Source organism: Sus scrofa, chromosome 10 (genome assembly GCF_054392235.1).
Source record: "Sus scrofa isolate SSC_HxYL_T2T_F1_AM1 chromosome 10, Sscrofa_HxYL_maternal_Yorkshire_Landrace_v2.0, whole genome shotgun sequence".
In the NCBI taxonomy this organism is placed as follows: Eukaryota; Metazoa; Chordata; class Mammalia; order Artiodactyla; family Suidae; genus Sus; species Sus scrofa.
In genome coordinates this window covers 89,554,072-89,577,492 of record NC_139392.1, presented here as the reverse complement: position 1 = coordinate 89,577,492, position 23,421 = coordinate 89,554,072, and the positions used below count along the sequence as shown (strand labels likewise).

At 40.4% G+C, this 23,421-nt stretch overlaps 1 long non-coding RNA gene across 2 annotated transcripts in view; it reads right to left on the bottom strand.

Moving 5' to 3' along the window:
* LOC110255714 (uncharacterized) overlaps positions 1 to 23,421 on the bottom strand; it is a 754,959-nt gene that overhangs the window by 27,218 nt on the left and 704,320 nt on the right. The window contains exons 19-26 of one of the 2 annotated variants that reach the window (XR_014818117.1): positions 21,883 to 22,065; positions 20,318 to 20,407; positions 19,116 to 19,309; positions 12,653 to 12,829; positions 10,673 to 10,803; positions 4,571 to 4,656; positions 3,792 to 3,999; positions 655 to 863 (exon numbers count right to left, since the gene is read on the bottom strand). This is a non-coding gene — a long non-coding RNA (uncharacterized LOC110255714). Of the gene's footprint in view, positions 1 to 654; positions 867 to 3,791; positions 4,000 to 4,570; positions 4,657 to 10,431; positions 10,548 to 10,672; positions 10,804 to 12,652; positions 12,830 to 19,115; positions 19,310 to 20,317; positions 20,408 to 21,882; positions 22,066 to 23,421 lie in introns of those variants that run through there. The other variant, XR_002336416.2, reaches the window with a different exon arrangement.

Genomic DNA, 23,421 nt, shown 5'->3' with positions numbered 1-23,421 from the left:
TTATGGAATATATCATTAAAGTCATATTACAGAATTGTTAAATACATAGTAAAAAATTTACAATATTTTGCTAAGGAAACAAAGCCATTTGATCCCATTTTTATAAAGATACAGCTACATCTAGCATGGATCGCTCAAAATGTTAGCAGTTATTTTTCCTTGATGGGAGAATTAAGATTTGACTTTTTTAAAAATTGAAATATAGTTGCTTTGCCATATGGTGTTAGCTTCAGGCGTATAGCATAGTGATCCAGTATCTTTGCAGATTATTTTCCATTATAGGTTATTACAAGTTATTGGGTATAATTCCCCGTGCTATGCAATAAATTCTTTTTGCTTATCTACTTTATACGTAGGAGTTTGTATCTGTTAACCCCACACCTCTAATCTGTCCCTCCCCACTTTCCTCTCCTCTTTAGGAAGCACTAGTTTGTTTTCTATATTTAGCAATCATCACTTCTGCTTGGAGATATTACTGTTGTTTTTCTTTCTGTTGGTCTACAGTCTCTAAGCTTGGTGCGCCAAAAATGTATTACTTTGTTTTCCTAAAAAAAAATAAAATAAAAATGAAAACCATTGACTTGGTTCACCCATTTGGGTTACAAATTCACATTAAATATTTTTTCCCCAATTAATCTTTTGAAATGCCTTGACCTTGTTAACAGGAAGCTCATTATCTCAGCCTCTTCTGGGTTCAGATAAGTGTCTGGTGGAGAGAACTGAACGTTCTGGTTGGTCCACTGAGACCAGTTTGTGAAGCAGCTCTGAGCCCTCATCCAGGGTCCTGGGGGGATGCTCCATGGTCTCCATTCCTTCCCAAACTGCAGAAAACTCTCTTGCAGTGATTACCGTCATGGTGGTTACTGCTGGAGAGGATAGCACGGAGTCAGGATGAATTTTTCCAAGAGAGGCCTCCTTTCTGCCCCACTGCAAGACAGCCTGACGGCACCAGTCCCGCACAGGCTTAAGTATGTGGAGCCCTGATCGGTGGCCCAGCCTCCCCCTCCTTCCTGGGAGCTTAGTGTCCATTTCTGCCAGAGGAACTTAGGAGAAGGTGTCTTCAAGCTCCATTCAACCAGCTTGTGTGAATTTCAAAATCTGCAGGATTGGCGTGTGTGGGATGTTATTCTTCCCCTTCCAGAAACCTCTGTGCAAACTGACCCAATCTCGACTTTGCTCTCCCCTGCTCTGGTTGGGCAACCTTGCCTAGCGAAATAAGGTGTTCCGGTATATCCTCTCTCCTGAATAATGGGCATCCACTTCCCCTCGTGTTTGCCTTACAAGAGAGGCAATTTAGATTTTTCTGTAGGTAAGCTCTCTGCCAAGCTTTCTGCCTCTAATGAAAAAACTACCAGGTTAATTTAATTGAAAAAAAATATTACATAAAGAATCAAGGAATGTTTTGAAGCTAGAGTTGAATTTATTTAATTTAATGTATTTAATTTTGGCCATGCCTGTGACATGTGGAAGTTCCCAGACCAGGGATCAAACCTATGCCAGACCAGTGACCTGAGCCACAGCAATGGTAATGCTGGATCTTTAACCTGCTGTGTCACAAGGGAACTCCTAGAGTTGCATTTAAAGAGTTTAGTTCATGGCTTTACTTTTACAGATGATAAATCTGAGTTAGAGGTAAGTCACGTGTATCACAGAGCAAAGCAGAAGAAGCAGTGCCAGAATCTGGACCTGCTATGGCCTAGGCAAGTGTTGTAGTTTTTTTTTGTTTGTTCATTTTGTTTTGTTTTGTAACTCGCATGGTCTAATGTGGCCAAATGGACTGTCTTCTCTAGTTTCTGACAAGAGCCATTATGCACCATTGCCAGCTTTAGCGGTAGGGATTTTTTGTTCTATAGTTATATACATACAAAGTGTAAGATTGGGCAAGCTGATACACCTTTTGTGTGTATAATTAATAACTCACACTTGAATTTCTGTATCTCATTAGAGGTCGTTGTCTCACCTTTAACTAGAGAAGACAAGCTTGATTTTTGTAGTGCTTTGCCCTATTATGTTCAACAATAATAACTCACAGTGACAGATGTAATCCACCAAACTCATTATTTCCAACCCCGATCCATTTATTTTGCATTACCAGTACAGTTCTGATGCCTATCGTTCCCTGGACTGGAGTGCTTGATGAAATGTTTTATTGCAATATGTCAGAGTCTAAATAATTAACAGCAGGAATAAGGCCGAAGCTTTCCAAAGTTACCGTGTGTATTATAAAGCCGTATGTAATGCACCCTGAACTCACATGAACACGTCCTAGAGATGTGGTTTTGATAAGATGATTACATAGGGGGAAAGAGAAATGGAATCTCTCTCCTCTAGCGGGCCTCATCTCTTCAAAGATTAAAAAATATGTCCTCAATGTATCAAAGAGAAAAGCAAACGGGAGTCAAGCCTTTTTTCCCTTTGCCAAGCTAAAATCTCCAAAATCTATTGTGAGAAATCCCACTCATAATTTAACATATTGCACTAGCAAAACAGTTTGCTTTCTTTCCTTGATTTGTATTCTGTCAAAACCCTGGGGTGGGACAGAAGGATACTGTTGTCCCGCAGGCGCTGTGGAGCTATGGGACTGCCCTTGACTTTGAGGGAATCGCAGGCAAGTTTGAATTGCAGCTATTCAAGCTTGAAGGGAGAGAAACTAAATGAAACACCTGTTTTTCTGATTACTGTACCACAAGGCCTTTTAATTAGTTTGTGGAAATAGAAGTTTTAGCTATTGAAGCATATGGTTATTTTCCTCCAAGAAAATGGACATGCGACTACACATCATTAATTTGCGATTATTAGGAAAATAAGAATGCAATTTGAAAGATTGTACAGTAACAGATATATTTCCTAGACTAGAAAAGATCTAGAGAAAGAGGCAGGAGAAGTAAAAAATTTCCATCTTTTGTGTGAGCACCCCCGATGGAGGGTGTTTATAGTGGTCTCCAGAATATGTATTTACTCACACTGGAATTTCAGCTGGAAATTCAGAATTAAAAAAAATGCTGATCATCATTCTATAGATATTCATTCTTTTAATCTCACGGGACTCATCTTAAAGAGTTGGAGAGCAATAACTTAGTGTCTGAAGTGGAGGCTGGCAAAATGGGAATGGTCAGGGTGAACGTATTCCTACAGCAATTTCTCTGGGTTCTCATCACATGGAAGTGGAGATTTTCCTCCAATACGTTCCAACACTTCGTGTGGGAGTCAGAAAATTCTATTGGATGGTAAGGCAATTCTTCCACTTGGCTAGATGTCATCCCAAGGTCATCTTAAGGATCTCAACCCTTTAATGGAACGAGCAACAATTTGGTTTGCTTCTGATGTTTTTAACAGACACCTTTGCAAAAAAGTTGTAAACGACATTTCTGTTCGGGTATTTAGCGTCCACTTCATGGGTATTAACGCACAGGGATCCTAGATATTAGACGTGAAGAGCATGAGATATGAGCCAACTTGTGATAAGGCCTTAGTGTATAATTTTTCCTTAGCCCACTTCTTGTCTTAGGCATAAAAAGGTATTTGATAAACATTTGAAATATGAGTTTCTCTCTGAGAGAGAGGCTTCTATTGAATTATTGCTTAGTAATGAATGAAATAAGCTTAGGCAGCATGGTGGGAATGTAATAGTTTAACTGCGAAAACAAAATCTCAAACAAGAAAACAGATTTGCTGTGAATAAAATCACGAGAAACTACAAATAAACTACAAGCATTCACAGCGGCAGAAATGACTCAACTGTTGTGAAATTTGAATTTCTCCTGTTGTTTATGTCTAAATATGAAACATACCTGGCAACGGCATGAGACAGAACAGGCCTTCTCATTTTTCCATATAATTTACACCATGTGTTTGGCCAAAAGTGCTGATTACAAAATATGACTGCAGGTGGAAAGCATAGCAATATGATTTCCACACCTATGTCATAAGGTTTGTTTTGATTAAAGAAATAATTGTGATCCCATTTCACAACGTTGATCACAATTTCATCACCTGTGCCTGGAAGGAGAGGAAAATATATGAGGAGGATAGCAAAGAGCAAACATTAAAAATTGTCTGTAAGAAATTATGATCACGACGTTTAAAGCAAAGGTGTGGTATTGTGTTTAATTAAACAAAGTTTGAAAAGTGTTTTGTGAATGTTGCTTGGATTGTGCAAATTTAGGGCACTTTTTAAAAACTTATGTCTAATGGAATGTTTTGAGGGCATCTAACTTGGCAAATAGATAGATACATTATGGTGAAAATTTTCCTTGCATTAAAGTTTGTTGAACAAAAAATTCTACTCCAAGAAAGTGAGGTACAAGACACCTATTCAGGTCTTGAATGTCAAAGTGAACATAAGATGACTTATGTTCATAAGATGTTTACAAGGAAAATAAAAATACTGTAACATATTTTCCCTTGGCTACAAAATAGATTCCTGGAAGATAATGAATAGCTCAACAAGTTCTTGAATTTTCAGGATGTTATATGCCTAAGTCCATTCTCAGGTAATTTTTTCTTAAAAACCTAATAAATGAAAATGAGTCTTAGAGGAAAACACTGTCAAATTTTCCAATCTCTTTACCTTTTGTTTCCATGGAACTCTACATGATGCTAAAAGCAGGGCAGAGTAAGTCAGATATGCTTTCACTTTCGATCAAAATATCTGACCTGAAAAAAATCCAAAGGGGGGAATTTAAATGCATTTGTTGACAAGCGCTGTTTTAAGCAGAATCTGTACCCAAATTTGGATTGGGATTTGCAATTCAAGTTGTACCTGGAACCAATTTTTAGAGAGATAATTCGGTTAATCAATTATATTCTTTTCTGTTCACCGGATACAGGCAGGTATTAATTTTAAGTATCTGTAAACAAAATTTGAGAAATAAAAATTAAACCTGTGGCTTACAAATCCAAAGTGGAAAATTTAACATAAATATTTTAATATATACATTGAATTAAAAATTTAAATTACTGAAGTCCTTTTTCAATATTTTCACAGCAGCATCTCACACCAAGAAGCTTGGAGAGGGAGAGAAGAGGAGAAGGGAGAGGCCTGTGAGATGAAACAGAACATGTCATGTACCGCCCGCAACAGACCTGTGTGATCTGGACTCATGGCAGGAAGGCACGGGGTTTACCACGTGGAACCTGCAGGGTGGCTGATGGGGGCTGGGTAGTGATACACTTATGCCAATAGGTAAAAACATCCTATAGCGTGGGACCGAGTGCCACATTTGAAATGGATGATGACAGCAAGTCACAGAAGCTCAGAGTTGGAAGACCCATCTGAGGGGTGAGAGAAGGTCGCTGGGAGAAAGTTAAGTCCAAGGTGGTCTTTAAAGAGGAATCAACTGCAGCAGACTGGGGAGATGCAATTCTAGGAAACAGGGGAAACTTAAGTCAATTGTACCTCGAAGCTTTAGAAGACATTGTGGCTGATGGAATATTTTCGATAAGCCGTATCTCATACAATTCTCACCATACCACAGCGATAGGTGGGATGGTTGTTTTTACACAATTTGACAGATGTGCAAAGTGCAGTTCAGAAAAGCTACCCTAAGAGCTGGTGCTGAATCTCAAACAGGCGTACGTGACCTTCTCTGGCTTACTACGGGAGCCGAGTTCCAGCGAGGGGCACGCCACAGGGCGCTGGCCTCAACGGGAAAAACATTGCCCCAGAATGACTGAAGGAACCCAGATTCATATCAAAATGGGAAGAAACAAATTCTGAAAAAGCCTATGTACAACCTGAAATAATTCATGGATTAAGGACAATGACCAGTAAAGAGAGAGACTTTTAAGAATTATCTTCAACCTAAAGCTAGGATGAAGCTGCACAGGGAAGATGAACGAAAGTAAGAGAAACACGGTGAAGACAAAACAAACAAACAAAAAGAAAGACAAAAGCAGTGGAGCATATCAGCCCGTAGTGGAGGGTTCTACGTGATCTATATTTTCCAGACTTTGCAGCCTCTGTAGAGGTGGGCTCACCTGTCGTGCTGCAGCCATCTCCGTGCATTACAAAGCACAATGCCACCTGTGTACGTTTCACCATGGACCTAGGTGACCTTGATACCTGAAAACCTGCCGTCAAGCATAAGGCCATCTTTCTAATATGTCAACAGAAATTGGTCCCTTAAGCAAGTGGCATATATTTTGAGGCCAATTTGTCTACCAATATGCATTCTCCTATCTCAGAACAACATACAGAGACGCAAGAGTTTAAAATGAATGAAAATATATTCAATCCATAATCAAATGAAAATGTTTGGGACCAGTGCCAGAAAGTGTTCCTGAATTAGACTTTCTGCAGCACCTAAATTTAGCCATCTGGCATTCTATTTTAAGAATCACTCAAATGTTTGAAGAGAAGGATTTGCCTTTTGATGAGAAAACCATAATTTCATTGTAAATATGGAACACACTGTCCTTGACTTGGAGTGTCCTGAATTTCATCTGATGAAAGAGGTGACATCATCAGCCAGTAGTGGGGAGAGAAACTGTCAACCCAAAAGAGTACTGCTCTAGAATATCGGTAATTGTTACAATGGAAATTATTAGTAAAAAATGTCCGACCTTGTTATTAAGGGCTAAAGAATTATATAATAAAAGCAGTGCACCACAGGAGGTTTATTAAACCATTGATCCTCTGGGAAGACGTCTGAAATGTTGCTAAAGGGTGTGCTGATCTTGCAATTTATTTCCTTAAAGATTGTAAAGCATACTTGTAGCAGCATTTGCTATTAATTAAATAATCTGATGCTATTACAAATATTAGCATCCTTTAGATATTAGTATCCTCTAGAAAGCTAAGATTTTTTTTTGGTCTTTTTTTTTTTTTTTTTTTTTTTTTTTTGCCTTTTCTAGGGTGGCTCCCCGTGGCATATGGAGGTTCTCAGCTAGGGGGTGAATTGGAGCCATAGCCGCCAGCCACAGCCACAGCCACAGCAACTTGGGATCCAAGCCTCGTCTGCGACCTACACCACAGCTCATGGCAACGCCGGATCTTTAACCCACTGAGCAAGGCCAGGGATCAAACCCACCACCTCATGGTTCCTAGTCGGATTCGTTAACCACTGAGCCACGACGGGAACTCTGATATTTTAATTAATTTTTATTATAGTCCATTTACAATGTTGTGCCAATTTCTGCTGTACAGCAAAGTAACCCAGCATACTTATACATACATTCCCTTTCTTATATGATCTGCCATAGAAAGCTAAACTATTTTAAATTCAGTTACAACCAAAGAGTGTTGCAACTAAAATTTCTTCAGAAATCTGATTGTATGACTTAGAGTGCTCCTTTGTTTAATGGATACTATTATTTGACTCTAATGTTAGGTATTATCCTAGGTGTTGGGGCCACAATCATTAGAAAGAGGAACATGGGAGTTCCCGTCGCGGTGCAGCAGAAACGAATCCGACTAGGAACCATGAGGTTGCGCATTCGATCCCTGGCCTCGTTCAGTGGGTCAAGGATCTGGCGTTGCCATGGGCTGTGGTGTAGACGGGCAGCCACAGCTCCGATTAGACCCATGGCCTGGGAACCTCCATATGCCGTGGGTGCGGCCCTAATAAGATAAAAAAGACAAAAAAAAAAAAAAAAAAAAAAAGAAAAGAAAAGAAAAGAAAGAAAGAGGAACACAATGTCTGCCTGCCTGAAGCATATAGACTAGTGGGCATTTTAAAGAGATAAAGAAACAGTTGATACAATATGGTGATGAGGTTCTGGGATAGCATGCTTGGAAAGTGAGTCCATAAAAATAAATGCTTCCAGTTACATTATTTTTAAACAAACTGCTATGGCCTGGCCCTAATTCTCTACGTAGATTTAAGTTTTCCTGTATTCATTGTAATAGAGTCTACTCTTTGCAAGCACCTTATGAAGTCTTCTGCATTCATCCACCCAGATGAATTTGGAGCTGAGAGGCAGTAAGTCAATCGCACGGTAATGTCCTATCACTTCTCGTATATTTCCTCGGTCCCACGGCTTACCTCTGGTCCCTTCTGGGAGGGGATTATGCCAGGATGTGAGTCCCAGGAGGCAGCAGTCCCTGGCCATCTTGGAGGCTGGCTACCGCACTCTAACCTCTAGCGCTCAATCACTCCCCTACCTCCCACAGGCAAGAGGCACCTGTATTAGTTTTCTATCACTGTTATAATAAGTTATGGCAGACTCAGTGGCCTGAGACACCACAAATTACTTTTACCATTCTGTGGGTCTGGAGGCCAACATGCATCACCCAAGGCTGAGATCAAGGAAGGTTTCAGCAGAGCTGGGCCCCTTTCTGAAGACTTTTGAGGGGCAGCCCTTTCTTTGCTCGTTCCAGTTGTTGGCAATTTGGTCCTTTGCAGGTCTAGGTCTGCTGTTCCTGATTCCCTGTCAGCCGGCAGGTAACCTTCCCCAAATTCTACACCTGCCAAATCTGTCAGCTCGTGACCCCTCCCTCTGTCTTCAAAGTCAGCAATGGCCCATTCAGTTCTTCTCCCACCTTGAATCCCTTCTGCAGGAGTTCACCTCCAAAGAGACCATCAGAGCACCCCTTGGATCATGGGTATCACAACGAGTCTTGGAAAAAAATATCCTTCTGTTTATTGTTTTTTAAGGAATTGTGAATATCCATCTAATCCCCTAATCACAGCTGAAATGAGTTTGCCTTCTCTTTTAAAAAATGAATAGCTTGGTTAGTGTAAATCCAATACTTTTTACATGATTTATAATGGGATTTTCATAACTACTAAGAAACATAATACACCTGGCACCAGAAAGATATATTGCGATGCTGGGAGTTATAAGCACATTATGAAATAAAACTTTCAAGAGCAGTATTAATGAATTTTAGAAATTAGCTTAGTTAATCTGGCTCATTTACGCACACATATTAGCTAACTTCTAATTTATTGCTCTATGAGTTTTAAAAGTTTGCTTCTTTCTCATACTCCTTAGTTTTAATTTACTGTAAAACACGCTCCTGTCGGAAACTACTTTATTTGTATGCTCCCGTCATTTGCAAATTACTCCCAATTTAAGCAGCAAAGAGTCGGTAGTTGCACAATATTTTTCACTTCCATGTTCCCTTTCAAGTGATTCCATCCTGCAGATAAGGACTATCACTTTCAATGTGCTTTAAAAAGCACAGCACATTGGATGCAGTTGAATAATGGGTTCTGTGCGATGATGAATAATGGAATGACGAATGAGTATGGAAATTAATATAGAGAGAAAGCCGTAGACAATTACGGAAAGATAATTTAAAATAACATTATGATCTTTAATCATTTAAATGACCATGTTGCATCTGTATTTTCAATATTTTCCAAAATATCACTTAACCTAAAGTACCCGTTACTATCATTTTTTTTTTCTTTTTTGGAAAAGTATGTCTCTTTTGAGAATACCATAAAGCTATTACCAATCTTTCTTCCAACATGCATATATATGTAATTCATGCAATGTGTGTATCTTCTGAAGCCATAAGTAGAGTAAATTGTACTTCAATATACCATAAGGGTTAAAATTCTGAATTGTGAGAAGGGTCATTTATGGTAATACCCACTTCTTTTTTTTGTCCTCTTTCTCTCTCTTTTTCTTCTTTAGGGCCACACCCGCAGCATATGGAGGTTCCCAGGCTAGGGGTCTAATCAGAGCTGTCCCTGCCAGCCTACACCAGAGCCACAGCAACACCAGATCCAAACCGCGTCTGCAACCTACATCACAGACCACGGCAACACGGGATCCTCAATCCACTGAGCGAGGTCAGGGATGGAACCCGCAACCCCATGGCCTCCAGTCAGATCTGCTTCCACCGCAGCATGACGGGAACTCCAAGTGGGTAATATTCACTTCTTAATGATATTACTGGTTGAGAGAGATTTTTTTTTCAAGGCCAAAATGTGCAAGACCACAAGATTCTTTATAATGAAACTGGCCTCTACACAAAATACATGATATTAAACCAAGCAGATCATGGGATATCAATTTTTTTTTAAGGCTGCACCTGTGGCATATGGAAGTTTCCAGGCTAGGGGTCAAATAGGAGCTGCAGGTGCTGGCCTACACCACAGCCACAGCAATGCCAGATCTGAACCTCATCTGCAACCTATGCCACAGCTCATGGCAACACCGGATCCTTAACCCACTGAGTGAGGCCAGGGACTAAACCCATGTCCTCATGGATACTAGTCGGGTTGGCAATGGGAACTCCAAAGGATATCAAATATTTTATATTTGGTTGGTCAGAAAGTCCAAATTTCTTATTTTAGGTGCATACACTGTAGGTGACATCAAGAACATGCCTCCTAGCCCATCTACACATATATTTACTAATTATCCAGTGTATTCAACTCATGTAGAGATTAGGCTGAACAGATTAAGGCAAACTTCTTCAGAGTTTTTGTGTAATAGCTGAGTCAGAAGTTTCCAGAATGCCAGTCTACATACCTTTGGGTACAGCTTGTGTGATGAGCAGCATGGAAAACCAAAAAAGGATGGAATACAATGCAAAAGAAGTTTATCATTCAGTCATAATGGTGTTAGCTTTTGTGAGAAAATTAGCCCTGGAAAGAAAGTGTAACAGAAAGCAAGACAAGCCAGGGCAGAATTTTGCACATTCCAGTGAAAGTTGCAAGGCACTCCTGTCCACAGATACACCCTTAGAGGATGTGACCCAGGTGAGACTTACCTGCTGAAGGCAACTAATCCACAATGAGCAAATTATCCTCCCCTGAGGGTCAAGCTATAATGTCAGCCACATGCTTCGGAGAGAAAAAAACCCATGTGTTCCTAGAACACCAGGGGCTAGCAGAGGCTTGCCTAGAAGTGGAATTGAAATATAAGCTGAGAATTTTTAGTTGATTTAGAATGAGAGGGTGTTCCAATTAGGTGACTAAATGTTTCTGACAAGAAAAAGATTCTAATAAGGAAACAACGGTGGCCTCCCTCGTACAGAAAGGAATTTCACAAGTTTTGGCACTTTAATGTGCCCTAAGGAGATGAATGATGAAGTTGAACTTCTAAAGTTGAGGTTGGTTTGGTTCCAATATGGTGTGGAATTTTAAAAAAATCAGTAGAGGATAACGACCATCTAATAGAAAATATTTCTTCTTCATTCTTCCCGACAACTTTTCTCTTTCTGCAAATGTGTGCACGTATATGCAACACACAAACTGTCTTACATCTGTAGAGGCGAAACAGTGCTGCTGTTTTTGGAAGGATGCCTAAAGACGTCACCCAAAAATGAACCTCCAGCTACCGAATCCAAAAGAAAACCAACACATCCGTGTAATATGTTTTTATGGATATCGAGAATTGAAAGGAAATATGGTATAATGTCATTTAACGTGGCTATGAGTACACAAGCAGGTGAAAGCAAAGGAGGTATGTCTTATCTTGGGAACGTTAAATGCTATTTTGTAGCTATAACCATGAGATTCAGTGAAGGAGACTGTCAAATAAAATAGAAGGCCATTTTTAAAAATGAGACAGTCACTGCACTTTCTTGGTATATTTATTTTTTAGTAAAGCTGAAGATGTTATTTAAGATCAGTGGGTTTATGTGAACTAGATGACAGATAAGGCATCATGTTATAATAGGCCTAACATTCCAGCTATGTTTTGACAACGTCGAGTATGAACCACAATGGCTCATCGGGCAATGTTCACAACGGCTGACCTTCATATCAACTTCTTACTTTCTGTTTACTTGGTATAAATGTGTACTCCTCTAAATGAGGCTCTGTCTCTTACAGAGCAAGTGACAGCAGTTAGAGAGACAAACAGGACAATGAAGTTAACTCGTTATCATGGGATTCCTAAAGCAGTTGCCGTGGATAAATGAAATCTTCATTTTAACTAAGTCAGTTACTTTCTTTACCATCGTAAGGCAGCTTCATGATGACACAGGACAAGCCAACTGTGTCCTATCAGACACACATTCACATACTTATACATACATATAGATGTGTGCAGACGCTGTTAAACATGTATGGATTATTAATAGTGAATTTAATTACTTAAAAGAGCCAGAGGCTCTTTACAAATTTAAACATAAGGAAAAGTATATTTATTTGTAATATACTTCCACATGTGAACATGTTATCGTCAATGATAATCTGGTAAGTTAAAATGTTCACATATACAATTTTTAATTCTCTTATATATATATTTTTAATACTGTACCTGGCAATTACCTTGTTTATCAGCCAGCTACAATCTCCTTTAAAATACTGCAGGTTTCCCATGTATCAGATTATAGTCAAATACATGAGAGAAAAGCCATCCTCACAAACCCCTTTGAATGAGGCATTTCTCCACTTTGGCCTGTGAGTAGGATGAGGTGAAACAATGCCTTTAAGATTATTAGAAGCTCTTTTGTTCAGATCAGAAAAGCTATGAGTCACTGACTTCTGTCATTCTGAGGTTTTTATCATAAAACTTCCAGCTGCATTCTTGAATTAATCTTGACCCTGAGGCCAAGTTCTTTTGGCAGCTTTGTAATTACTTTTTTCCTTAAAAATATTTTTCACATTGAGGATCTTTTGCTAACTGGAGAAGCTTCTCTAGGCATTCTTTATTTCCATTAAATTCTGATTAAAAATCAAGGGTTCCTTCTTACATCTTATTTATCTCTTAGATACAGCTAAAAGACATATATAAGAAGTACCTTATACACAGTTACAAAGAAGACGGCTGGCACTTTCAACATTCGTGGAACCTCTTTAGCCAAGGCTGCAAGTTTCGCTGTGCTCTTTCCATCTTCTGGATTACTGGGGGGGGCCAGTTTTATTAATTTTTCTGCCATCACAGAACACTGGCTTCCATTTTTTCAAATAGAGTTGCACTGTAAGTGTAAAACATACACCAGATTTTAAAGACTTAGTATGAAAAAAACAAAGTATCCCATTTATAATTTTATATTGAATTAAATTATATATATTTCATATTTATTAATCTCACATTGAATGATAGTATTTTGATTAAATTGGGTTAAATAACATAGCTATTAAAATTAACTTTACCAAATGGTTTCTTAGATATGACACCCAAAACACAGGCTACCAAAAAAAAAAAAAGATAAACTGAACATCATCAAAAGAAAACACTTGGGTTTTCCAAAAAATCTTCAAGAAAGAAAGAAGCTAAGCCATAGATTGTGAGAAAATATTTGTAAATCATATATCTGGTAAAAGACTTGTATCCTGAATACATAAGATACTCTTAAAACAATGATAAAGACATAACCCAGTTTAAAATGGACAGAGATTTTACAAAGGTATTTATCCAAAGAAGATATGCAGATATCTGACAAGCACATGAGGAGATGCTTCACCTCATTAGCCATTAGGGAGACGCAACTCAAAACCACAATGAGATACCACTTCACACCCACCAAGATGGCGAAGCCAAAAAAGACAGACCACCGTAAGTGTTTTTCAGGATATGGAGAAATTGGAATCCTCAAACATCCCTAGTAAAAAATATAAAATGGCACAGCTGCCTTGGAAAATGTAAAATGGCATAGTCCTCAAAATGCTAAACATAGCATTACCATATGACACGGCAATTCCACCCCCTGGTATATATTCAAGACAACTGGAAGCATGTTGCTATGGACTAAATGTTCACGTCCCCCTGCCCAGATTCATCTGTGGAAGACTTAACCCCACGTGATGGTAGTTTGAATGAGGTCATTGTGAGATAATTAACTTTAGACAAGGTCATGAAACTAGTGCCTTCATAAAAGGGATAACCGGAAGCTTCCTCTCCCTCTCTCTCCCTCTCTCCCCCCCCCTCTCTCTATCTCTCCTGCCCCATCTGTGTAAGGACACACCAAGAAGGTGGGCACCCATAAGCCAAGAAGAGAGATTTCAGCAGAAGTCAACGTGCTCGCACCTTGGCTTTAGACTTCCAGCCTCCAGAACTACGAGAGTCCCTTTCTGTTGTTTAAGCCACCTGGTCTTTGGTATTTGTTATGGTTCCTCGAGCTGACTAATACACATGTCCAGACAAAATCTGGTACACAAATGTTTATAGCAGCTTTGTTCCTAACAGTCAAAAATGGAAGCAATCCAATATTCATAGGTTGATAAATGGATAAACGAGATGGGTATACCCATAAAATGGAATATTATTCATCAATACAAAGGAAAAGACTGATACATGCTACGACATGGATGAGCCTCGAAAAACATTACGCTGAGAAGCCAGACACAAAATACCCCATACTGTATGATTCTATTTATAGGGAATATCCTGGAAAAGACAAATCCGTAGAGTTAGAAAGTAGATTCTAGTTGTTTCCAGAGTTTGGGAGGGAGGAGGAACGGGGCTGTCACCATTAATAAATACAGGGCTTCTCTGGGTGATGAAGACCCTTTAAAACCAGACAGTGGTGATGGCTGAGGACCTCTGTACACATACTAAAACCACTGGATTGTGCACCTAAGGGGGTGAATTTTACGATATGCAAATTCTATCTCAATAAGGCTGTTATAGAAAATTAATTTTATTTTTTTAAACTTTACAAATATGGCTACCAGAAATATGAAATTACCTATTTGGTCTGCATTATATTTCTAGTTTTCTAGATGGCCAAAGGCAAACTTTATGAATGGAAGTGGTGGGATATTTAAATTCAGTGGTGCCTTTACAGCTAGAATAGAGAACAGCTGTTTAAGAAGCGCAATTTATTAGGAATGGTAAAGATATTGTTTGGCTGAAATAGTACAGGATTTGCAGGAGATAAAGCTTGTTTTAGAAAGTATTCTGATGTAGTGGAGTGTCTCAAAAGCCAGAGAAAAAGGCTTGTACTTGAGGATTAGTTTTTTTTATAGGTATCTTTCTTTTCTGTTTTACAAGCTATTACCGGACACATTTCCATTTAGAAGACACTTCTTCAGTTAATTATTTTATATGAGTAGGAGGGCAGTTGCTAGAGTAGGTTGATGGGATTTTCCAATATGCAGTTGTCTCAAAAAACTCCAAAGTTTATCCCCCAAACAAAATATTTAAAAAAGAGCATTTGGTAAAACCAGTCCTTTAAAACAGAAAATGTTTTATTTTAGCATCGTTTAAAAATATTTCTAGGTAATTTTGGCTTCTGTGGTTAAAGTTTCCTTATCTTTGGCCTATATGTTATTTTTTAAAATACAGTCAAATAACTCCAAAATATCAAGGCCCCAGAATAATTCTGAGAGAGCGCCCAGTACAACAGGAGCAATCCATCGCTTTTGGGAACTGATGCATAAGAGCATTGCTGTTATAAAGGAGCAGCACTTGTTGTTATGAAGGATTTTTGTTTTAAATGACTGTATCATTTGAAATCACATTGCCATCTTTCAGATCTAGAGATGCAATAAAATAATCCCTTGGCCTCTCAGTAGTGAATTCAGAAGGTGGAGATGGAGGGTTCCACACGGTAGTGGGAAGAAGGAAGTAAAAAAACTGCATAGATGTGTATGAATGTGTGTGTGTGTGTGTGTGTGTGTGTGTGTATGTACATTTTACTCTTTCACTTTTTCTTATTTTATGTTTAGAGACATGCTCCCACGTTTCTTTTGGCTAATGGAAAATCTGAAAATTTCGGTGGGTTTGTGAAGGTGTTTGGGGTCATCTGGCTTCAAAAAGCCTTGTCATTAAATAACTATTGGTGAGTTGTTTAATTTACTTTGTGTCTGTTTATGTTAAAATATAATTAGGCATTGTCACAATGGTCCATACAGTTTAGCCAGGGATATACGTTTTCTGGCTTTTAAAGGAAAGATTCAATAGAAAATGATTTTTTGCCTGAACTTTGAATTGTTTCATTAATTGCCTCGTGTCTCCAATTCACTTCCCTCTGGTTGCTGAACGTAGAGAAGTGTCTGCATTTAAGGAGATGCACACGCCTCTGCACTTGTCATGCTTTGCTCAAGTCTGGACTTGCGCATTGTACGAGACAGTTCTTTAGCACATCTGAGAAGAGAAATTCTTCTAAAGAACTGTGGATTGCGATAATAATTAAAGTTCAAGTTTATCTGACTTTAGAAAACAACTTATACGATGTTCTCTATTTTTTACTTGGTTCTGAAGCATCAGGGGTACTTACATATAAAACAATACTTATCTATAACAATTAAAAAGATATGTCTGAAAATGAAGTTCAGTGACAAACCGGGAAATGCATTGCACATTATTCTATGAATATGGGTATCCTGTAAAGCAATCTGCTTTAAGAAACAGTGTACAGAAAATATCTTTATGGTGGCTGTATAAAGTAGTTTTAAAGTTGTATATTTCATACCACGCTAATTTTTTAAACAATGTTAACCAAGAATACAGTGTGAGGCAGTGCTACTAATGGGGATGTTTATTTGAACCAGATTAATGCTGTAATTCTTGACCTTAGAGAAATGGGAACAGATTGTATTGGTTAGAATGTTGTTAATAGTTTACATTTAAGTATTTACATTGTATAATAATATATATTATCTCATATACCACTTCAATTGGTCTGCTTTCATAACTTCAAGAGGCTTATTAGATCCTTGTTCTCAAACTGTGTTCCCAAGACCAGCAGCATCTGCATCTCATGATGTAAATTCTTGAGGCTCATCCTAGACTTAATAAACCAGCAACCTGCAGGGGGGATGTCTGGCCATGTGCGTGGTAAACAGCCCTCCCAGGTTACTGTTATGAGAGTTCAAGTTGGAGAATCACTGGTCTGAGAAAACCACGACACCCCCATGCCGCCTGTCCATGATCAGGCGGATGCACACATGACAAATTCTGGCTAAGAAAACTGCAGGAAACCCTCTAGACGGCTGTTCTGCAAGCGTCTTCACCCCACCAATGGGAGTCTTGGAAGGGATGTGCCCTCCTCTCCCCTTCTGGAATTTGAAATTGCTGTTGACCGTGAGAGTGGCTGCAGGGATTTAGTTGTTGAGGAGGGGACGACCCCCAGGGTAGAGAGGGACCCACTGAAGGTGACAGACCAGGTGGGTGGAGGGAATTTTATTCTTCCTCGAGGAGGCGCAGCTACCAGCTTTATGGGCTCTGGAACTTCCCCATCTCTGCATGTCTGCTGGCGCCAGCTGGGGCCTTTTCCTTACTGTTTAATCTCCCCGAGTCAGGTTTTCTGTTCACTGCAGTCAAAAGCTTGGTAACTGTGACCCTCATCAGAGGAAGGAGCTATTAGGTCATTCAGTCTCCAGTTTTAGGGCAATTATTACCTCTCTCAAGGGCATCTGTTTTTATTTTATTTAATTTCAATTTTTTGACTGCACCCGTGACATGCAGAAGTTCTGGGGCCTGGGATCGAACCCGTGCCACAGCTGCAACCGGAGCCACAGCAGTGACAACTTGGATCCTTAACCTGCTGTGCCACCAAGGAACTCGGAGAATTTGGATTTTAGATCCTTTATTTGTGAATGAAATACATGTGTCCTGTTACAGGAATTTGAAGCATCAGAGCAGAGTAGGGAAGACACAAGTGCAGGGGCGGTATGTGTACTTGCGTGTGGGGATGTGGGGAGTGGGGCTTGCAGAGGGCCCTTCAGACACCTCCAGAGGTGCTGCTTAGCTCTGAGAATTTTCAAAGATGAATTCTACATCCAGGGCTGGGGCAGACGCTCATATGACCGATGCACAAAACTGCTTGTAATGTTTTATATTGAAAACGAAAAAAATAACGACAGGTGTTCTTCCCTGCTTTTTTGGCAGAAAGCAGAACAAAAGGCCGGTTGAAGATGAGCCCCTTTCCAGGAAGAGAGCGTTTTAAGATCATGGGAGGTACACAGGGTGTCCCATTATACCGATCCAAGGCAGACTGAGAGGGACCACCCACTGATGGGAAGATACACACGACCCCCCACAGGTGCAAGGATGGATGAGCAAGATGAGACTGGTGGCAACTGGTGAGCTTCCCTCAGCCTGGGGCAGAGGAGGAGTCAAGACACGGAGAAGGCCTGATTCCCAGGAGGCTCTGTGACAGCACAACATAATTTAGAAAATAATTAGGCCTCCATTTGGGCTGGTATTTGGGGGTACAGAAGAAGCCTGTCAACTGTCAGAAAAGGAATGTTTTTTTTTTTTTTTTTTCCCATCAGTTAACTGAAGAACAACCTAATTTGGGAGGAAGTGCGTGAGCTTAAGTACAGCCAGGAGCTGTGCCAATGCTAACCACCTGGGTGCTGGGCATGGCAGGTCCCCTGTTGCAACCAGTCCAGACAAAGACGACTGTCCAAAGTGCCGTGTTCAACCGCACCTGCTGACAGCGCGTCACGGTCACTAGTTATTTTCACAAAGACACCATCCCTTTCCCTAACTTCAGTCGCGTCCCTAGATTCTCTGAGGAGGTCACCCAAGCTGTCCAGGACACAGTCAGAACTCTGTAACCACCCTTTAAAAAGCACATGCCTCGAAGGAATCTGCAGATGATCTAAAATAAAGGCTTGTTTTTCCCAGAATACTTTTATCACCGGCTTTGCAGCCACACTGGAAGCCTCTCCTTACCTTTTGCTCTGAGACCATGATTCTGTGCCCCGGAAGGGGAGGGCAGTGTGCCAAGGGGTTTGCAAAATTTGCGGGATAGACATGCTATAGTTCTTGGAACATTCAATTTGCTCGAGGTTTTGGTTAAAAACATCTTTAAGATGGGCACAGATATTCTGTAGAATAGCATACAAATTGAAATGAATTTTTGACATAAAATATACTTCCAAGATGCGGTTTGGTTTCAGGTGGCTGACGTGCATTTATATCTCTGAATCAAGACTCGGGTTTTTTGTTTGGTTTGTTTTGTTTTGTTTTCTCTGCCATTAAAAGTAGGAGACATCAAAAACACTGCTTGGGAGACCTGTGTCCTGGTCCCTAAGCAGAGTCACGAGTGAGTCTGGATGGCTTATCCCTATAAAGTGGTTATGCATCCAGGACCCACAGCTTATAGTTACCTGTACATATTAAAATGTTTTGTTTTACATTTTGTTTTCCCTTTAATTTGGGCTCTTCCATCTTTCTATAAAACATTTCCTATATTTTTCCATATCAGGTTCTGCCATCGCCTTCTTCCCTAGCCCTGTCACCACTTTGATCTTTGCCACTACGCCTCCCAACCGTTGCCACCATCCCCCAGACCACCCATAACCTACCTTTGCTTCTTTTCTCAGTCACTTGGTCCTGCTCAGGCAGTCACTGTGCTCTGGGCCTGATGTTCTGGATCTCATTTAACACCCAGCAACTGATCTGGAGCTTCTGGGAGAGGTGTTTCGGGGAACCGAGGGAGTGAGTGGTACGTAAGCAGGTCAAAGCCGAGTCTTTCCAAAGCTGACCCTTATGCCTGATTCTATGGGGAAAAGTAGGGGAAAAAAAACAAACTGGTTAGTTTATTTACGGTGGTGCAGGAAAAGGAAACACGTCGAATGGACTGACATGCTATAAATTCAACAAACAAACTGAATTTATTATCACCCTTAACAAGAGGTCTGACAGGCTAAGAAATTCGACAACATGAAGGTGACCCATCTTGGCCATGATGATAAAACCAAAAGATGCTTGTACGCAAAGTGCAAATGTCAAAGGAAAGTTACGGCTGTGCTCTCCGGTGCAGTGCAAAATTCCACTCCCTATGAGTTCACGGTGATTTTGGAATAACAGGTCAATAAAGTGACCTTGAGCCAAGTCAAGTGGACACAGTGTTGGAGAAATCCAAATAGCATATGCATATCAGGATATCTGAACAAAAGGACAGGTTCGGGCTGCCGTTGCTCAGGAATAACTGTTACATGGGGGACACTTTCTAAGTGGACACGAATATTTTCTAAGCAATTTTGGAAGAAAAACACCTACTTATTACACCTATTCTTTGATATTCTAACTATTTCGTGTAAATTTGTGTCTTCTGTGTGAATGTCTAGATCCTGCCTTGATATGGACTAGTAGAGTCATTATTAAGTTATGGAGCAATGCTGTCAAGTCAAACCTAGAGTATTTCTTCTGGAGTTCCCTGGCGGCTTAGTGGTTAAGGATTCCATGTTGTCACTGCTGTGGCATGGGCTCGATTCCTTGCCCAGGAACTTCTACATACCTCAGGATTGACCAAAAAAAAAAAAAAAAAAAAAAAAAACTTTAAAACATTTCTCAAGCTTCTAGTGGGTGCTGGGTATTGTATAAGTCACCTTCCTTGCTTACCCAAATTATATAAACTAGTTAGGGCCTCAAGTGTGTGTGTGGGGTGGGGCATGCATGCAAATGCATGTGCATGCAAACGAGTATAAGTCTAATTTAGAGAAGCGCAAACAGCATCCTCAGAGCTCCAGCTGGCTGGCAGAAGTAGCAGCGGCAGTTTACTTACCTGTATGGGATATTCGCAATAGGATGTTCATAGTCAGAGGTTCTGCTGTAGAATCATATGTTAAATGGTATCATCTGGTCACCAAGTTCACTGAAAAGAATCCAACATCATCGTGAATTCCATGGAGGTATGAACGGAAGGAGACTTTGCAGAATGGACAAACTTTCAATGTTACTCCTAAGAGTAATAGCAGCAATAATGAGAGCGAAGCAGTGGGTTTTTCGGGTTTTTTTTTTTTTAATGTACCAGGGACTCTTCTAAGCACTTTACGTATATACTAACTCATTTACTGCTGACAAAAATCCTCTTCGTTATGAAAGACAGAGAATTTTAGTAACTCGTCACAGAGCGGATAACTGAAGCCCATCGTCTGGATCAAAGCTACTCAGGTCTGATATTTTTTAAAGCTACATAAAAAAATTCTTTGAACGTGTAAAAAAGATTTTAAATCTAAAAATCAACTCTGTATTTTTTCTTTCTTCATGGCTAGATAAGGGGAACTACTCATAAATTCCTTTTGGTAGGCTCAGCCTGGGAAGTTTTTTTTTTTTCAGTGAAAAATTTTGAGATTGAAAATATTTATGATTCATAGACTATTTTAAAATTCTGGTACCAAAATATCTCAGGATTATGTGCAGTGGATTTGAAGAAGAGGAAGAAGAATGAAAATATGGACACTCCCCCCTTCCCGTTGCTTTTTCTTCCAACATTGCTAATGTTCCTGTAATTTCTGCACTATGGAAACACAAATCCACCGTTGCTTTCCACTGGGGTTTCTCTCTCTTTAGTTCCCCCAGCCCAGAGCAAAGACTGCTTTTGACTCCAGCGCCTTTATCTGACCCCGGTAATAAAGTAAACAGTGGAAAAAGTTTTTAAATATAACAAAATCCTGTTCCAACACAAGAGCGCTCACACAGCTTTCAAACGAAAAGCAGCCTCTTTAACTCCAAACTCTGCATTGCAAAAGGCACAATTTTACAGTAGGCTCCTATTGAATAACAGGCAATAAGCCTAATTGAATTACAGTCATTATGGTTGAAAGAGGAACAGTGAGTAACATGCTTTTCCAAATGCTGTGCAATTTACTCTGTGTCTATTTAGATGTGATGTGTGGACCCGGGTCAATTACGGCGCTTCGTGGTGGCTTAGAGCCTCCTCGTTGAAGAAAGAGCATGCTCTGGAAAAGGGACTTGAACTGGTGAAGCAGCTATTGAAGCTGTCTCTGGTGACAGGTGTTAAGACAAAATAGGTCACTGTTATCAATCGACATCCAACAGAAAGTGTGAAACAACTTGAACATGTCTCTTCATCGGGGGCTGTGCAGAGCACTAGAAACCTATTTCACAGCCTCTGCCTTTATTTTACCAACCCTCCCTAAGGGAAATGGGAAGAATTTGTGAGACTCCTGGGCATGCAAGCACGACTCCAAAGCAATATTAAAAAACATACACTTTACACATTCTCTTAAAAAGGAATCGTCAGCTATGGAAACGTCCAAAAGTGATGGACATACAAAAATTAAAGTGTACTTCTTATTTTGTAGAGTAAGCCAAACACCTACTTACTCGTGTTTTTCTAGGCTGTGTGGGCCTCAAAGCGACAGTTTTCCTAAGTAAGTCCTGCCAGCCTTCAGGGTACAGAGCTGTGCTCTTCAGAGATTTGGGGACGAAGAATGCACCCCGGGGAGCAATGTGACAACCAGAGGGCAGTTCTTCAGTGTGGCCAGCAGCGGTTCAGTACATGATGTGCTGAAATAGAAATGGCAATTCAGTCAGGCTGCATTTTGCTAAAATCACACTAATTTTGATCTGGGCTCCAGCCGTGAGTAGCTCTGATCCCCAGTTCCAGATTCTTTTGAGTCCTCTGCTCAGAGCTTCTACATCCAAAGCCTGGAATCACTGCACCTTGATTGAAAGGAGCAGGAGGTGAGAAGCGGAGGAGAGTCTGGATGGATTTGAAGCTTGAGAGCCTGAAGGTGGGAGAGGGGTGCCTGGGTCACCAGTGGCTCTGACGGGAAGGGGGCCAGAACCATGAATCAGTGCTGGCTGGGCCCTGCTGGGGTCTGGGGAGAAAGGAAAAAGGTGTGCCCCTATATGCATTTATCAAAAGACCTGCTCACCTGTGACCCAAGGAGAAAAGCAATACCAGCTCTAGAATCTAAAAAGCAGTGACGACACAGAAAGCCCTGTGCTGCCCCATCTCTGTGTCACTGCCATCTGTCACCCTCTAGGATCCCACTCCTAGGAACACCGGGACCTCTTTGACCTTAAGCCCAGAGCTGATTGGAAACGACTGTTCCCTTCACGTATTTGTTTGTAAAAGGAATAAACAATGTGTCTTTATTCCAAAACGTGCTATTTTGTCCATCGTGCATGTTTTGCATCCCTTTTTATTTTTTAGTATGTGCATTTATACATTTCTAATCCTGATACTGACGAGTCGGGGGCACCCTTTTCAGTCCTGTGTCCCAGTCGGGTCCCTGGGCGCCTTGTCCTAATGCCGGCCCTGCCGCCGCCGTTTATGTGGGCACAGGGCCTCGATTAGAGGCAGTTTGCACCTGGAAATGTTCTGAATCTTCACCATCAACCACGTTTTTTAAAAAGGCTAAGGAGGAGGTGGGCGAACTTTCCAAGGGTTTGCATTTCTTTAGAGCTGACTGGAATCAAGACGAGGTTTCTTTTAGAGAATTCAGCGATGGAACTGAATCCCCCAAAGAGAGCTGGCAGGGCAGGATTTAAATCAGTGCTCGCGAGGTGTCTTTAATGCAATTCGTTTCTAAAACAAAATTATGCTCGGAGGCCAGGTAGCACATGTGCAGCGAAGAATTAGACACGACCAGAGCCTTGGCTGTGCCTTTTGACTGTGACCTGGAAATGTCAGTCCCCACAGCGTGAGCTGTCTAAAGCTCATGGCGAGAAATCAGAGCAAGCCGCTGCCACCTTCAATTGTGTCTGTACAGATTAAGCCATGGGGACAAACAGGAAGTAAGGGGTATGTGTGTGTGTGTGTGTGTGTGTGTGTGTGAACTCATTATCTTAGTAAGTAAAAGGTACTTACCAAGCTTAATGTGCAAGGCAAGGTTCTAAGTGTTGTAACACATACAT